The sequence below is a fragment of the Amblyomma maculatum genome, chromosome 1 (assembly GCF_055883805.1).
Source record: "Amblyomma maculatum isolate TAMU_Amacu chromosome 1, ASM5588380v1, whole genome shotgun sequence".
In the NCBI taxonomy this organism is placed as follows: Eukaryota; Metazoa; Arthropoda; class Arachnida; order Ixodida; family Ixodidae; genus Amblyomma; species Amblyomma maculatum.
This window is the reverse complement of record NC_139344.1, coordinates 84393760-84410112: the sequence shown is the minus strand read 5'-3', so window position 1 is coordinate 84410112 and position 16353 is coordinate 84393760.

Genomic DNA, 16353 nt, shown 5'->3' with positions numbered 1-16353 from the left:
CGGACAAAGGTGTCGTCCATGCACAACAAGATCTAGGAGCACGGGTGCATGCAGATGTTTTGACACGCCGCTCGTTGTTGTCGGGTTCTGCGTAACTGATCCAACCCAAGCCATCGCTGCCTCTAGCAGCAATTGCGCCTTCCAGGGACACCGCGCAAGCCATGTGGGCCTCGCCGCGCGCCGTCCATACGTTGCACAACACTGCCGCGGCTACGAGCACTGTCCTCGTGTAGTGTTCTTGCCTTCAGTCTATGCACAAGCGTTAGCGGCCTGCTGTACTTAGTAAGACAAACACTTCAGGTTATCGGTTTACTGTTGTCTCATGTGGCATTGTGCTTCTCTTCGTGATCTTTAATTACTTGTATGAAACGCACTGACCCGGTCACACTTGCCTAAATTCCTTCTGTTTGAGCATACAAGGTGCCTGCGGCATAGGTACAACCATTGATATTGATTATTGGGTATACCTCTAAAACCTAAGCAACGCCTCCCTTTCCCCGTCCTTCAGAATTTTGTGTTCCTATATACCGACTGGCATGCAGAAGTATCGGGCTTTAGACAAGTGTGATGGGGACAACAATGCGCAGTTCCTTCCTGCAAAGCGATGGGTGCTGGTATACAGTCTTCGGGAAACAACGGCGCAGAGATTGCTTGCTGTGTACCCAGTCACGTCGCACTTCTGTACAGCCCTGCCTTTTTCTTTGTGGATAATGTTGCACCATGCATTAAAACCTGCTGCATTGTGAAATTCATACTATGTTGTACTGCTGAAGGGAGTTACGTGCGATGGGAATGACGTTCATGTTTTCTCAAGTTTTCTTTTTTTTTTTTTTAAACCCATGCACTTAAAACGACTTTGCAAGACTTGTCGCATGCATAGGTTGTGACAACTCCCAGTCGTGCGCTACTTATATTTGCTACGAGTATAGAACACGTAGTAGCTTCTTTGCGCCATGAAGTCGTGACGAATGCCCTAATAAATGTAATAATAAATGACCATTATGCCTTTTCTTGGAAACTAAAGGAGCATCCTGCGAGGGAGGTCAGCGTCCAAGGCACAACTCCAAAATCAGTGGAGTTATGCCTTGAACAGCGCCTCGTGGCAGACTGCAACTTTGTGACCGTAGTCGATGGAGTGGCAGCGCGGTGACCGCTACGGTCCTTTCGGCGACATCCGCCTGAATGACGTGCATGCAAAGTGAGATCCTGTCTGTTCGCATGGTGCATTCCATGCGCATTCTATGGTGCATTCCATGAGCGTGTGAGACTGTAATGAGTCGCTGCAACATCGCTTGCTCCGCGTGCTTTTGTTGTGCTTTGCTTCACGTCTTCTATGAAGACCGAAACCATCTGCTGTTCATATTTCAGTGACCTCTTGATATCACACCTGCATCCGCGGTTCTTGCGCTCTATATAAGAGTATGAATCCCGGCAAGCGTTAGATGCCTTGCGCCACAGTGTCCCGCCAGTACTGGCATTTCGACTCAATGTTTTAGGCATGCACAGCATGCTCATAAAAGCATTGCATACTGTCCGAGCGTAATGTCCCTCTATATTCCCTCTTGGTGTGCTTATCGCAAACAAGTGGGCCCACGAGATGGGCCATGTTGTGGAGCGTCTTTGATGTCGAGTAGCCAAAATACAGCATGTGACGAGTCGCTTGTGCAGTCGTCTCTAATCGGCAACACATGCACGATAAACGCCAGTGATCCTGTGTCTTCACTTGACAGCTCGGTGCGGCAGCCTGGTTGGATTGGTTACGATTACATTACTAATGTGGAATGCGGCTTGCAAGAGAAAAGCGCTCCCATGTATACGGGTCAGCCCTTCTAAGCTCGAATGGTTTTTCGAATACGTTACCAGGCCAAAGCATGCATCTGACAATGTTCTCAAGCGCCCGCACGCCTGGCCAACATCGAATTTTTCGTAGAACCAATGCCGGGATGGCACAAATGATCACACAGCTAATGTGCGACACCAATGTCCACCCAGAAGATAAATGATGCAGGCTATAGGGCTTAGCCGCATTATGTTCATTTTATGACCCCCCCCCCCCCCCCCCCCCCCCCCCCCCCCCCCCCCCCCCCCCCCCCCCCCAAGAAAAAAAAAAACTCACAATAAAGGCTCTGACATGAGAAGCCTGCATGACAGTGTTCACCGTATAGAGTCAACGACGGCACCATTTGTAGATAGATGATTTAGAAATACGACGCGTGGATGCCTTCGTCGACTTCCTGACGCTTGATATAACGTCAGTGATGCTATATACGAGTTTATTGTCGGACAGCTAAAAACTGTTCTTTCTGAAAGCCTTTTGGTGGCGTTTAGTGCACTACTTGTAATATGATATGTCACTACATCCCACGCGAGCACAGTGCCACCCCAGAGTAAAGACGTGCAAGACAATAGCGTGTCACAAATTACAGCGGCACTTCATTTTTGCCTTAACATAAAGGGACCTGAAAAGCCATCCGTAATGCGCTCGTTCCTTAATCTCCACTTCTCTTATTTTGCGTTGCTGTTTCAGTCGTGAATGCAACCAAAAACAAATGAACTGTACTTGTGACGAGCGAAAAAGGCTGCAACTTACATTCTGGAATGTCGTGATGGCACAACTTTATTATTAGAAAAAAAATTGGCGGTGCTTATCTCTGTTAAACCAATTGTGGTGCAAAAGCACGACATTTTTTTTTTCGTCTTACTTGCTTTAACTGGGTGTAATTATTTTTTCTTCTTTTTTTTAACGACACTTAATTGATATAAACTTGAGGCTGTGGACCTGGTGCGCTGCAGCTTCAGCTGTAAGTGTGGTGCCATCTGGGAGCCGTCGCGCGCCAAATGGCGGAGGTTTAACCATGACCTCAGCGATGAGCTCCAGTGTAACGCCGCGCCGCGCTTGATATCGAATGCCATGGGTTTATCCACACTTGCGCCATCTAGAAGCCGACCCGTCAAATAGTGGATGTTTTCCCCTACCTAAACCTGGTTTATAACAAGCGAAAGCACCCGCCACGGTGGCTGAGTGGACAAGACACTCAACTACGAAAGCCGAGTACCCGGCTTTAAACCTTCTCCCGCGTTTTTCTTTTTTTTTTTTTCCTTTCAGTGTGAAAGCACTGCAAGTGGTCATGGTCAGTCATTGGCTCCATCACTCCCTCTGCAGCTGGCTGGCGAATCTGTAAAACCTGTAGAGAAGACTCGCGCGATGGAGCCGCTATCAGTCCTAGGTGGTGAGCTTATTGGTGCTCATATCGTACTAAAACTGCCATTTGCATTCTATCTCAGAAGTGGAATCCAGGCGGCTTGCTTCAAAGCCGCGTATGGAGGCTCATGCGGTATGGAAACGTACTGTACCGTACGGAACCGTATGGTACGGTTTAAAACCTCAAGGAGGCATCGCCCACAAGGGACGCCGTAGAGGAGGGCTCTGCATTCATTTCGACCACCTGGGATTCTTTAACGTGCACAGACATCACACATCACACTGGTACCCTGGCTTTCACCTCTTTCGAAAAGCGGCCGCCGCGCGGCAGGAACTAAACCTACGCCCTATAGGGCTCAGCAGTCGAGCGCCCTAACTACTGAGCTACCACCACGTGGCATAGGGCTCATGAGGCATCCGTGGAAGCCCCAGCATTTCGGATGGCTGAGGATCAAAGTTCCTCTCTCCCATGGGAGATTTGGAAAGATGACAGTCCATGAGGAGCTTCCCGGCGCGGTCCAAAAGCAGGCCCCTTTGACGCCTTATCCAATTTCCAGTCACGCTCCTACAGGCCGTGAAATTGGGAAACGCTGGGCACGACTTGTTGGGAGAGTTGCCGAACGATGCACTTCCCTTCTGCGCGGGAATACATGTCCGGCAGGCTGCCTTCAGCGAAAAAGTCTCTCTGCACAGCCATGGAGCTGTCACAAAGAGGGGAACACTAAAGAATGGGCGGGTGCAAGCACATATCACGAGGCTCTAGCTGGGAGAGTGACAGAGTGTCTCCAGCGGAGCTGCATCACTACGAAGAGACAGATGCCTTGCTGCACTATAAGATTGCATGCACTGTCAACTTCCCAGCGCTCCCTGTGTAGGGATAATATATTTGAGGCCAGAAAGAGCGGGCTTGGGGGAGGTCACAGCGATGGATGTCAGATTGGCAGCTTGAATCATGTTGCAACTTGTGCACAGGAGAAGATGCAGTTAAACATTTCTGGGTCTGCTCTGCCCTTAGTCTGCTTTGGCTTGGCAAGAAACGAGTATCTTCTCGCTCCCTCACAGCCATTCGTAAAACTGACATCGAGTCTTTCTCCCGTAAATATATAAAGGTACCACATTCATTCGCAAACGAGACAGTACCAGTTATTTGCATCTTCAGCGCTTGCAGGGACCATATCTTATGGACAGGATTTCACCTGATTCGATAACAAGGATTACAAACAACGCTCGCGAGCACCGCGTTTATGGCAAATATTCAGGTCGCGGTTTTGGAGCCCCAACAGTCCTCGTTTGCGAACACTGCAGCTTTCGCTGATCCCTTAAGTTATACACTAAGGGTAGTGATTCTACCGGTATCTTCAAAGCAATCAGGAAATCGCGCTGTTGGTGGCGAGATGAAATCGCCCAACTTTCAAAATGGTGCCCCAGAGTAATAAAATCGCGGACAGCAGCCTACGCTACATCTTTGTCTACGCAGCAGCCTCGCACGTTGGTGTAATCTTGTAGACATGAAAACAAATGCACTGCGTTGTCACGTGCCATGGTGGCGACAGGTTCTATAGCGCGCAACGCCTGCGGCCGCCTGGTCCTGTTCTAAAATCACGGTGCGTAATTTGCCGTATATTCCACGCAGCTGTCACTTGTTGCTGTTCTTGATCTGCTTACTGCTCTGTGCGCGTTAGGTCACGCTGTAGCAGTCAGTAGTGTGAGCTGCGCCGCAAGCATGCATGGCATTGGTGTCACTAGATGAAAGCAGCAATTCAGTTTCCCGGTGACGTGGTGAGCAGCGGGGTGACCTTGGCGCACTGACAGGCCGGTGCGTCTCTTTACACACGCTTGCTTGAGCACCTGAGCAGGCCGATCGAGCGGATCCGGAAAGCGCATCCCACTCGTTCCATAGCCCCCCCCCCCCCCCCCTCCATCCTTTAAAAAAAATACAAAAAAAAACTATCCCCTGCTTCGTCAAGCCGCAAACTTCCTCTTGCCCTGCGACAAATGCATACCTCTTCCCCCTCATTTTCTTCCAGATTCACCCGAATACGTTTCCTGAAATTCGCCACACCCACTGCACCCCGAGCACACAGACAATGATACCGATAGAAAACGATAAACAAATGCAAAAAGGTGGCCCTTGTTCGGAAATACCTCGAACCCCTTCTCCTCCACATCCAAATTCGCCACAGCGGACCGCAGGCGCGTCCGATGAATTACGTCTGCGCATCAAGGTGGCGTACATTTTCGCCCGCGGCCCCGTTGTTGCCGAAATGCGGCCCACGCGCGCCCAGATAGGAACCCAAAAAGGAGCCACCAGAGCGTGCCGGCCGCCGCCGCGTGCTCGCATGCGGGCTGCTGCGCAGGCGGACGATGTGCGGGTTAACGATGCGGAACGCTCATCCGCTTCGCCTCGTGCGTTCCAATGGGCGAGTTTCGGGGCTAAAGAAGAGAACGGCCCCGATGAGACAAACACGCAGACGGATGACGACCCCCTTCTCCTTCCAGCGATTGTCTTTCGCCTCTTCGCCAACTTTTCTCGAGAGCCTCTCCCGTTCTTCTTCACCTCTCGATGCGCGGCGGCTCAGCCCTTCCTAACAAATATGCGTTGCTCGCTGCTCGCCGCAGGCAGCAATAGCCAAAGAGGATGCCCGAGCGAGACGCCCTCGATCCAGCCTGCTCGATCCGGCGCGCGCTCGCTCCGAAGCCGCGTGCTTCGGTTGCGCATGCATCTTTCATGCGCGGCTCCCGCGGGGACGGCGTAAATAGCGCTGCTCGAGGACAGCGCGACTCCCGGGTCTGCGGCTGTTGAGGCTTGGCTAAGCAGCTGCCTCATGTTTCACATCAAGTCGCAGGCCTTGAGCTTCGCAGAGGATCTGTAACGGCACTGATTCGGAATCCTGAACTATCTTTACATATCCGCGACCCTTTATCGAGAATGACTGGATATTTGGTCTAGGCGAAGCTTCAGAGGAAAGGGCAGTAAAGGTGACGACAGGAGCCCTGTCCACGTCATTCGCGTTAATGCATCGAAATTAACAGCCCCGAGCTAACCCCGTGGTCTTCTCAAGGATGGTGGCTGTGCTTCTCGTAATCGTTAACTCGGGCGAAAACACGGGGCGCGGGCGCGCGCGCGTGAATCGTAGCCAAAAGCTCGCTACAGTATCAACCGTGTTCTTCAGCTCTGACTGGAGGAATGCAGCAGGCATGAAGATAAATCTTGTCGAATGGGAGTTTATTAGAGGTACTGGGCGATCTAGAAACCCGTCAGGAACAGTCCACGTACGAGTAGGTCCAGAGCACACACCGATAGCGATGTCACTGGCGACATAGCACAGAAGCTGCTTCTTCTTCATTTTCAAATGTACCGTCTTTGCCAAAAGTAACCAGGCTGCGTGTTTTGCTTCTTCCTTGTATTATAAAGCTAATAAGGATTCCCACTTTACCACAACTAGTTAAGAAGTGAAGGCAGGTGCTCAAATGTGCACTGCAGAGATTTAGAGCTTCAGACGAGATATGAATCTGCTACCATATGGCTGAGAAGCAGATCCTGTAGCCTGGATACTTTTGGCAAAGACGGTACTTATTCCTCTTTACAATCAAATAAAGTTCTTTTTTTTTAATTTTCAGTCGAACAACAAACGAGCATATCAGTGATACAGGAGAGGTTTTGAAGTCCTCAGTGAAATACTTGAAGCAAACCTGCGTCAGTGACTCCAGTAGCACACTGGCGCGTTGTCTGTTTGGCAGCAATATTTTGTCCAACGCAACAAATCTATGAATATCAAACGCTGATCAAAGCCTCCGCGGCATGCGTTGGAACCATGCATTGGTACGTCTGTGGAACCGTGCCGTCAGTCATGAGGACGCCGTTAGCGTTTGGGCCGCCTCCGGCAAAAGGCCCCGATATGTGGGGCGTTCAGAGGGCCGCACGCTAAAGAGGACCAAGTAAAAACTCGCCACTTCCGGCGGCGACCAGGAAAGAAACGCGCGCCAGGAGCGCAAAGAAGCGAACCAGAAAAACGCAGTGCCGGGGGTAGGGAAAGAAATCAGAGGAAGAGCACCGGAGCTCGTTGAGCCGGTCGTCGCAGCCATCATGGAGCGCGCTAAGGAGTTATAGCCAACCGGACCGCATTAAAGAAGGCGAGAGAGGGAGAAGGGAACCCGCCGTCCTGATATTTGCACCGCAGACAGACGCTGCCGCAGGAGGCAGAGAGCCAGCTCCAGATGACAAAGGGGGCGATGGGTTTAGTCGGGACGGATGAATTGAATACGCCTCGGTGCTCTGAAAATGGTAGGAAAAAAAAAAAAAGGAGAAAGAGAGAAGAAATGCGAGCGCTAATGATGCGAGAGAAAATAAAAATGTGCTGCCAAATGTGCGGAGAACGTTGCAGGGTAGACGAAGCACGCGCGTTGTATACAAAGACCTCACGTGGAGTCCACCAACACGCGCTGTCTGTGCGAAGCGAAGCCGGCGCCGCTCTTTTTCTGCTTTTGCTCGATTCTGCGGCGGGAGAGACGGCGCTTTTGACGAGGTTTAAAGAGCCCCCCTCCTCCCGTCCACCTCCCATCTTACACAGCTCCTAGTCCACTTTAAAAAGAAAAAGGAAATATAAGCGGACGTCAGTGCCGTCTGCGCTCGTGCAGCCTGGGCGGACCGCAGATCCCCGCTCTATCCACGCTTCTGAAAGATGAGTTTGAAGTAGGGAAGATGTTTTGAGCAGCAGTGGAGGAGCGCCGTTCTTCTCTGGCCGTCTCCTCCTCTCCCAGCAAGGACGTACCAGTTAAACGACGTCGACGTGCGCCCTTGGCATTGAGCAGCAGCACAACCGGTGGCCCACTCCGTCGCGGCCGCCTCCGGCTATGCGCCCACGGCGCGCGCAAATTGAAGGCCGCCGCAGCAACCGAGTGACCGGAATGCGCGTCAGGCAGCAAGGCTGCGCCAGCAGGGAGAGAGTGCGGCGCTGGACTTCGTCAATCGGCCTCAAGCGAGCGCGCACGGGGAAGGAAATGGCTGCGGCCGCTTCCGAGGAACGAACGTGGGCCGCGGCCACTCGGGGCGTGCAACGAATGCACGACGTCCTAAGTTGCGTAAAACGAGCGGGGGGGGGGGGGGGGGGGGGGGGGGGGGGGGGGAGTGACACCAGGGTTGAAAGTACCGTGAGGTGCCAACCACCTTTTTCGCGAAGTCAGTGAATCCAAGTCCCCTGAGGAAACAGCACTGAGGACGGAACCAGCATTCAATGCCAGGAGGTAAGTATTGCCCTGTGCGGCGGGCATTTAGGGGAATCGCTGAGCCGTTCGAGAGCGAATTCCTGCGGGGAAGCGCATGTTGTCTGTAGCACCAGAAAAGCAAACTGAAGTGTTTCACACTACACAAAATAGCACAAATCTAAAAACAAAGCTGGAAGGCGGAACTGGTAACAGCTAGACCCCTGCCGTTCGAGGAAGCTTGGACAAGCGTGGCAAGTATCTATTCCACGACGAGCTCTGACGAGGGAAGGACCGCTGCTTATGCTAATAAACATTTTATTGATTAAAATCTTGTGAATGGACTTAGTTCACTCAGTCTGCCGTTACCTAGCTAAAGAAAGAAAACATCGCGCAGGCAATGCCGTTCCTGACCACGGCTAGCCATTCCTTCCAACGAAGAAATTGCAAACACAGCACAAAACCACATTCACAATTACAGCAGCCGTGCCTGTATTCGTTACTCTCATTGTTAACGTGTCCATAAACTTATCCGGGCTCTAAAGCCGCTTCAAACGGATTAATACGTGCGAAGACACTGTTTTTGGCATGGTTTTGCTTGGTGGTTCAGCATTGAGAGACTGGCATAGAGCTTGTTGAAGTATTAAACGTCTTTAGTTTGTTTGCTTTTAGGGGAAATCAAAGGCGCAGTGTCTGTCTCACTCCTCTGTGCATGGATACTTACGAGCAGCCACCTATTTTGCAGACAGATATGTGCTAAATGGGAAACAAAGTAGTATGTATGACACCACACTGAACGCTGCCCATGGAACGATTGCGTAACACTTTTGATACAAAGTCGCGTCATGTTTTTGGTGTCACTTCCTGCGCACAATTTATGTCCCCACTTCCTGCTCACGCCTTTGAAGCAACTCGAAGCGCACGACAGCGCCGGGCCAGGCTGATGCGGTGGGCGCGTGCAATGCATAGCTCGTCACCCCATGGTACCGGCAACAGGCTGGGGCGATGGCACAGGCCTCGAAAACAGCCTGCAGAGGGGGGCCACGCTTTAGACGTAGTCCCATAACAACAGAAGAGTAAGGAAAATGGATTTCTTTCTTTCTGCTTGATATTGAAGCCTATAGCAACTCGTCGGCATTTTATTTCGCCGCAGACGGGAACCTCAGTGAGCGTTTCAGGGCTATTCTTAGGAGAGCTGAATAACCTCTTAGCAGGACATGATGCTACCCATAAGAATGCTTCGAAATGGACGACGTAAAAAAAAAAAAAAATCTGCTTTTCAAACTGATAATTTTTTTCCCTTACCAGAGTATCAAGGGCTTGCAGACACTGTCTATAATGTAACAAGCTTTAATAGAAATTAACAAGTAATATTAAGTGAATAAGTGGGTTATAATATGAATTATAAAGTGAATTGTTAAGTGAATTATTATTAGGGTATAAGTGAACCATAGAATTAATTTCTTGTAAAATTATAAAATAAAGGGTATCGTGAAATGAAGGATGCAGCGATTTGTCTTTTTCTCGTTGAACACCTGAACTGCGCTGTGGGAAAAGTAATCAAGGAGAAAGGCGAAGGAGGAAGGGGGCAAAAAAAAGGAGCCAAGGCCCAGTCAGGCCTGTCGCCTTTTGCCTTGGCTTCCCCTGTCTTGTAAAAGAAATCAATAAACTCCAACTCCAACTCCAAATGACCTAAATAAACATCAGAAGCGCCCACTCGCAAGTGAACATTTTCAGAAAAACCGCGGCACAGATTATTCTGCTTTTTATTTTATAATACGGAGCCTCCGTATCAGGAGTAGGCACAAGAAAACAAAATAGCATAATAGTCAATGGCCTCATACGAACCGCTTACAATAGTGTCAAAAATGTTAGACAAGACCGCGGGCTGCACAAATACGCCTTCTTTTGGCTGTTATTAACACAGCCTATACACTGTTTCGTAGGCTTTTTGCAGCACTATGAAAGGGGAGGGCGACGTGGACCAATCTGCTCGTACTATCCTGTGCCTCCGTACTCTCCTGTACCTCTGCGGTGCAGAATCCCATTGTGTGCGATAACGTGATTGGCCCAGATCGCCCCTCTTGCAGTGCTACAAAAAGCCTATGAAAAGGTGTATCACGGCCGCCACTGATTGGTCTTTCCAAAAAGGGGTCGCACTCGGTCGCCATCATATGGGACACTGGACTGCGCCGCATATATAGAACACTAGAGAGATATGAAACTGATGCTGCACGCTGTACTCTCATATATCCCAAAAGCCGGCTGCTCCTAGAGTCACAGCGACAGGTGTACAGCTGTACGCCGGTAAAGACAGCTTCAGGAAGAGGGCAAGTGGCAGAAAATTTTGCGCCAGGCTATTGGTCACCGAGCCAAGATGGCGACCATAGGGAGGACTCCACCAGTTAGGTTTAGAAACCGCTGTCCGAGCTGTCACCCGCCGTGCTCGTCCAGAAAAGCGATGTGTTCAGCGACTGACATTCTAAAGGATTCTCCCCTCACCCGCCATGCCAGCATGCGCCGATTGGTGGTCTGTTGGAGCGTGCCGACCGGGCACCTTGGAGACCACTCAGAGTCCACGGAGGGACAGAGTTATTGTACGCTTACTGCATGTCATCTCTTCTCTCCCAAAATACTCCCACACACCTCATTAAATAGCCTCGTTATACAAAGAACATCCATTTACGCCTTTAAGAGAGAAGTATAGTTCCCCCTCGCACCTGCAGCTGCATGAAGCAACTCAACACGTACACACTCCACAGAGCCCGAATCTGTGGCCGGCGTCACGTGAAGCGTGTCGGACCATTCGGGTCCCTTGGGAAGAGGTTTCGTCTCATCCGCCGCTATTTTTACATGAGAGCCTATAGCACACACACCGTAGATGATCTCCGGCCCTGCTATCGGGATAAATTGCCGCTCGCTTTTGCAGACGCGTGGACGCCCGGGGTCGTCTCATGGGCAGCACACGTTGCGCCGAAGACAGAGATCCGTAACGGCCAGGCATTTCAGCGATCCTAGGTCTGTGGGAAACGAACAGAAGTGCACGCAAAGCACCGTACACCACCTCGGCACTGGGCACTTACGGGCTCCTTAAGGGTGTGACGTGAAAGAGTTAATGGCTCCCGTCTGGGGCTTCTCTTCCAGATACTATTTGTCGTCCGTAGACTCTGCTTATCACTTAATCCCTCATCCCTTATTGTTTACCTATATTATCTCACACATGCTCATTGGCATACATTTCGTAAGCTTATGTGAAGGACCACATTACATAAAGTGCTGCTCTCACCAAGCCATGTGAACATCGGTGCCTAGGAGTAGCATGTCTTACAGGGAATACAAGGGTCCGGAATGATTCAATTCTAATCCTACATCGCTATCTTAAAAGAGCTACCCGATCTCGCAGCTCCCACTAAATCAGACATGTAACCTGGTCACGTGACGTCACACCACCGTACGACCTTTGAGTGCGCGGCCATGTCAGCTGCCCGATATCACTTACACCCCCAACGCCAGATTTTTTGGAGAACGTTAAAAAAAAAGCAAAAGATTCACAGTCGATGAATGCGGTGCGTTACTTTTTTGCAGCATGATTCATGATTATGCTATCCAGAACCATTCCCTATATGTAAAGACATGGCAGAGACATCAATACTCGTTTCTGAATCATTTATTATGCGTTATGCCATATGGCCATATGGCCATAATATGTCACCTTCCAGAATTAGTACCATTAGTGCCACATCCCAGAGGCCTGCTCGTGAATTTTCGAAGCAAGGGTGCAAGCGAAGTGGTACAAGCGTTCGATTCCCAGCTTCCGCATGAAAGAAGCTGCACGAGTTGGCAGCTCCTTCCGACTGGAGCGTTTCATCCGGCCTCACGACCTGACATATCCCGATGACCACTCACACGTCCTCCGACTTCCATTAGCGAAAAAGAAAAGAGCGCTCGTGTGCCGTTGCACCTCCGACAATTCGGTAGCCGGCCCTGTCAGCTACCAACTACCACCATCAAGAGGTGCGCACTTAGCTTTTCTCTGTTGCAAGGCTTTAAGCGAGGTGTGCAATGGTCCGGGTGTTCATTACCAGCAAACTACAACTTCCCAGGGGCATGCTTGTAATTTTTCGAGGCTGCGAGGGTTGAAACGTAATTTTTCAAGACGGCGAGATTTCAAACAGTCGACGCCTCAGACGCCGACGGACAATGTTTTTCAAGATGGGGATACTAATTAACGCTCTCGCGTCAAAACGAAGGCACAATATTTACTGGGCGAATGAGGTCGTCTACCTGAAACTGCAGTGAATACATGATCATAGACCTTTTGACTGGCATTCCAATTCGCAGTTTCTGCTTCCAAAGGGGCATTCTCTTTTAGCTGCTGACAGAGGAAGCAATGGAATAGTACCTCCCGGATTTTTCATCCCATTGACGTACTTACAGAAGGACACGAAGTTTTAATCAGCCTATAGCGAATTCTCAGTCGACAGGACCTTGGGGCCGCAGTGCGGAGTTGATAACGTAATAATAACCATCATTTTCGTAGAAATATAATAACTCTAATAACATCTGAATGCTCTGATAAAGCCCCCTTAACGGAGTGAAAAAATTGACTGCAGGTCTTTCTTAGACTAGTTCGATGCGAGACCGCAACATGGCATCGATTTCATGAAAATTGCCAGTAGAGGTGAACGGAATGCCCCAGACAGCCCCTGGCAGCCACAGGTAGGCGCTATGGGCCTTCGAAAAATTCCATGGAAGAGAGGCCGTGTTACCTTTGCGAAGCAGACCCTGCGCCCAGTGACGCGAACCAGTCTGCAAGCCCGCACATGTGCTTGGTAAGTCGAATCATACGGTGACTGTTTCCGCTGCTCGTGCAGTAAGGATTGTGGCCTTAATATGCTGCACTCTGATGCCCACACCCACCGCCTGCTGACGGAGGCTATGCTCGCGACCGTGTCTATCATAACCACCGCCAATCTGGAAGTAGAGGATGCAGCATTGTATAGCACTAGCCACTGCATAAAGCCCCCGACTAACGTTCCAGACGTCATCATCGTCTCAAAGGTAATATGTCGAAACAAACACAATGACCGAACCTCCCCGTACACGGAAAATACCCTCGGGACTTACGCTATCTCATCTAATATATTATAAACCCTGACCATCAGTCTCTTCCTCTAATCAAGGCGCAAGTGCCACTCAGACACGAGAAACCGTCGTAGACCGCGGTCCTTCACCGGAACTCGAGAAGCATTAGGCAAGTCTGGTTCAGCATTGTTGTGACCGTGCATGATCCGCGCTTGCGCGCCCTATTGTGCGCCTGTGGGCATGGTATTGACATGTGCTGTTTGAATAAGGGCTCTAAGTGAGCGTGTTCACATGAATCTTTTTGTGTGAGCATGCTTTGTTTTGTCGTGACCCGACAACTGCGAAGTTGGCCCTGTCAAGGGAACGTCAAGAAAAATACAAAGAAACGTCGCCCTGTGAGAAATAGCCGGAAGTGCTTTTGTTCAACTGTTCACCCTTCCCGTCGAGAAGCGCTATTGTCAAGTGAGGAATGCCTATTGTCCAAAGGAGACGATCGGAGTGACACGTCCGCTGACGTACAGGAGAAGAAAGGAGCATGAGGATTACGGCCATTAGAGTATTTTCCGTGAATGCAGGAAAGAGTTGCAATTGCCGGAAAGGGACAATGCTGGGAGCAGTATTCGTGGCGCGCACGTACCCTTGGGTTTCTGAGAAGGAAATCCACTTGCCGGAACCAACATAGCGGATCCTTGCAGAAGAATCTAAATTTACCTCCTAGCCGTTCCCAAGCTCTACCCGACCACAAGTGACCACGCCCGACGAAACAATACTGGACCAGTCAGTGCATCAGACCATCAGTGCAGTGATGTGTTCGATTGGTTGCCGATATCTGAGGGGTGTGCCCTGAAACTGATTGGTCAGCATCTTCAGAGAGGGGCTGGACATAGGGGGATTTAAGGACGTTGCAGAGCACGAAATGACGCTCTGAGCCCTGGGTAAACGGCTCATCCAGACGCTTCTCGCTATGAACTCTTAACGCTTGCCATTTTGCTGATATACCATTTTTTTCATGCAAATAAGTTTTCTCAAAGTGCCAGTAAACCTGCTTGTATATATTTTACCAACTTCGAAGATTCAATCCTTCATCAACCCGGAGTCTCTGCACGCTACCAAGTGAAGGCCGGGTCGACTTAGTCCCAGCGTCACGACAGCATCAACGCCTGGGCGGGCAGAGCTACCCACCGCCCCACAAACTACCAACGCGGGAGCAAGCCGTCCTCTGGAGACAGTTTCAAAGTAATACATATATCCATTTGAACTTTCTGCACAAGCATACCCCTCCTTATGCCCCACCATCTGGGCGTGATAACTCAGCCTGGTAGGTACCACCCTCTCAGCCCACTGGGAAGCCGTTCTATCCAGTTGGGACCTGGATGGCCATCGCAAGCTGGTAGAGTGGGCTATGCTTGCGGAAGGCATTGCTGGTACCCTGGAGGACTCTTGTAGTGGCTTCATCATCATTCAACGTCATCATGCAGAGTGGGCAACGTCATTTTTCCGCGAGCCAGATTCCTGGCCGTTCAGCAGATTCTTAGTCCTTGACGTTAGGAACATTTGTTCCAAGCTCCGAACATCTTGTGACAGGCACAAGTTTTTCAAACCAAACATTTCTCTGCCAGTGTGGCGGGTCGATATGCCGCGAGCCTTATATGAAGGAAACGGCGTCAAGCATGCTATGACCTGTTTCATGGCGTGAGCCGTTATACGGAGCTACCCCTGAGCCGTCGCATGAATGACATCCATCCAAGGTTATCGATCAAAGTAACCAGGTAAGGAACATAATGGAAGAGAGATGGGCGGCGACAGCAAGTAATAAATTTGGGAGTAAATGTAGTGGCGCTGTCCAGAAAGACAAATCAAAATTAACAAAAAATGACAACGATTACGTTACTTCCTAATGCGAGATTTGAATCAGCTGTTTCAGCTACTACCATGCGTTCTAACTCGGGTGGTGCACATATCGAGATCCCGCATACAAAAATTTCCTATAGTAAGCTATAGAAAATTCTTTGTATGGTCGGCTATAGATGTTTGGCCCAAATATCTATAGCCGCTTCTATAGCTGTCTTTCGGTTTTTCTATAGTCTGTTCTAAAGACTAACCTGTTCTATGGACTTATGGCTCCGTGTGTACTGCAGCCTTTAGCATTTTCTATGGTAGCGTAAAGACTTTCATGGCCAGCTATAGAAAATCCCTTGTATCGTCGGCTACAGATATTTGGCACAAAAAGCCTGCTATAGATGTTTATAACCTATGGACTAATTCTGGTGTCCTAATGTATGTATTGCAGTCTTTAGCATTTTATATGGTTAGCTATAGAATATTCGCGTATGTGCGTGTGTGTGCATGCGCAAGTGTGTATGTGCATGTGGGTCATGCTCTATATCTTCGGACGTTTATTTTCAATTCAATGCCTAAATAACTGAAAAATGGCCAGCAGTCCCCACTACTAACAACCACATGGGTCGGAGGTACTCACCGCAGGCGTACTTCCATGCGGTGACAGTGTTCCCACCAGTTATACCAAGATTGTGACGCAATCCATTTGTCGTACAACGTTGTAGTTGATGACATACGGTTTCTCGTTGCATAGAGCGTACAACTCTTAATCAAGCTAGAGTACAAGTCGCACGAGGGATTCGAACCGACGATATATGTACTCTCATATAAGGGTGTACGCCTACTGGTCTATAACTTTTGGTATACACAATATTCTATAGCCGCGGCTAAAACAGGTTATATGGCTTGCAGCCTGCAGCTTTAGAGCCATTGACATTTCTATAGACGGCTAAAGATAACTGTATGGCTACTAGTCTACAGCTTCGAGAGCATGTACTTTTCTATAGCCAGTTAAAGCAGCTTGT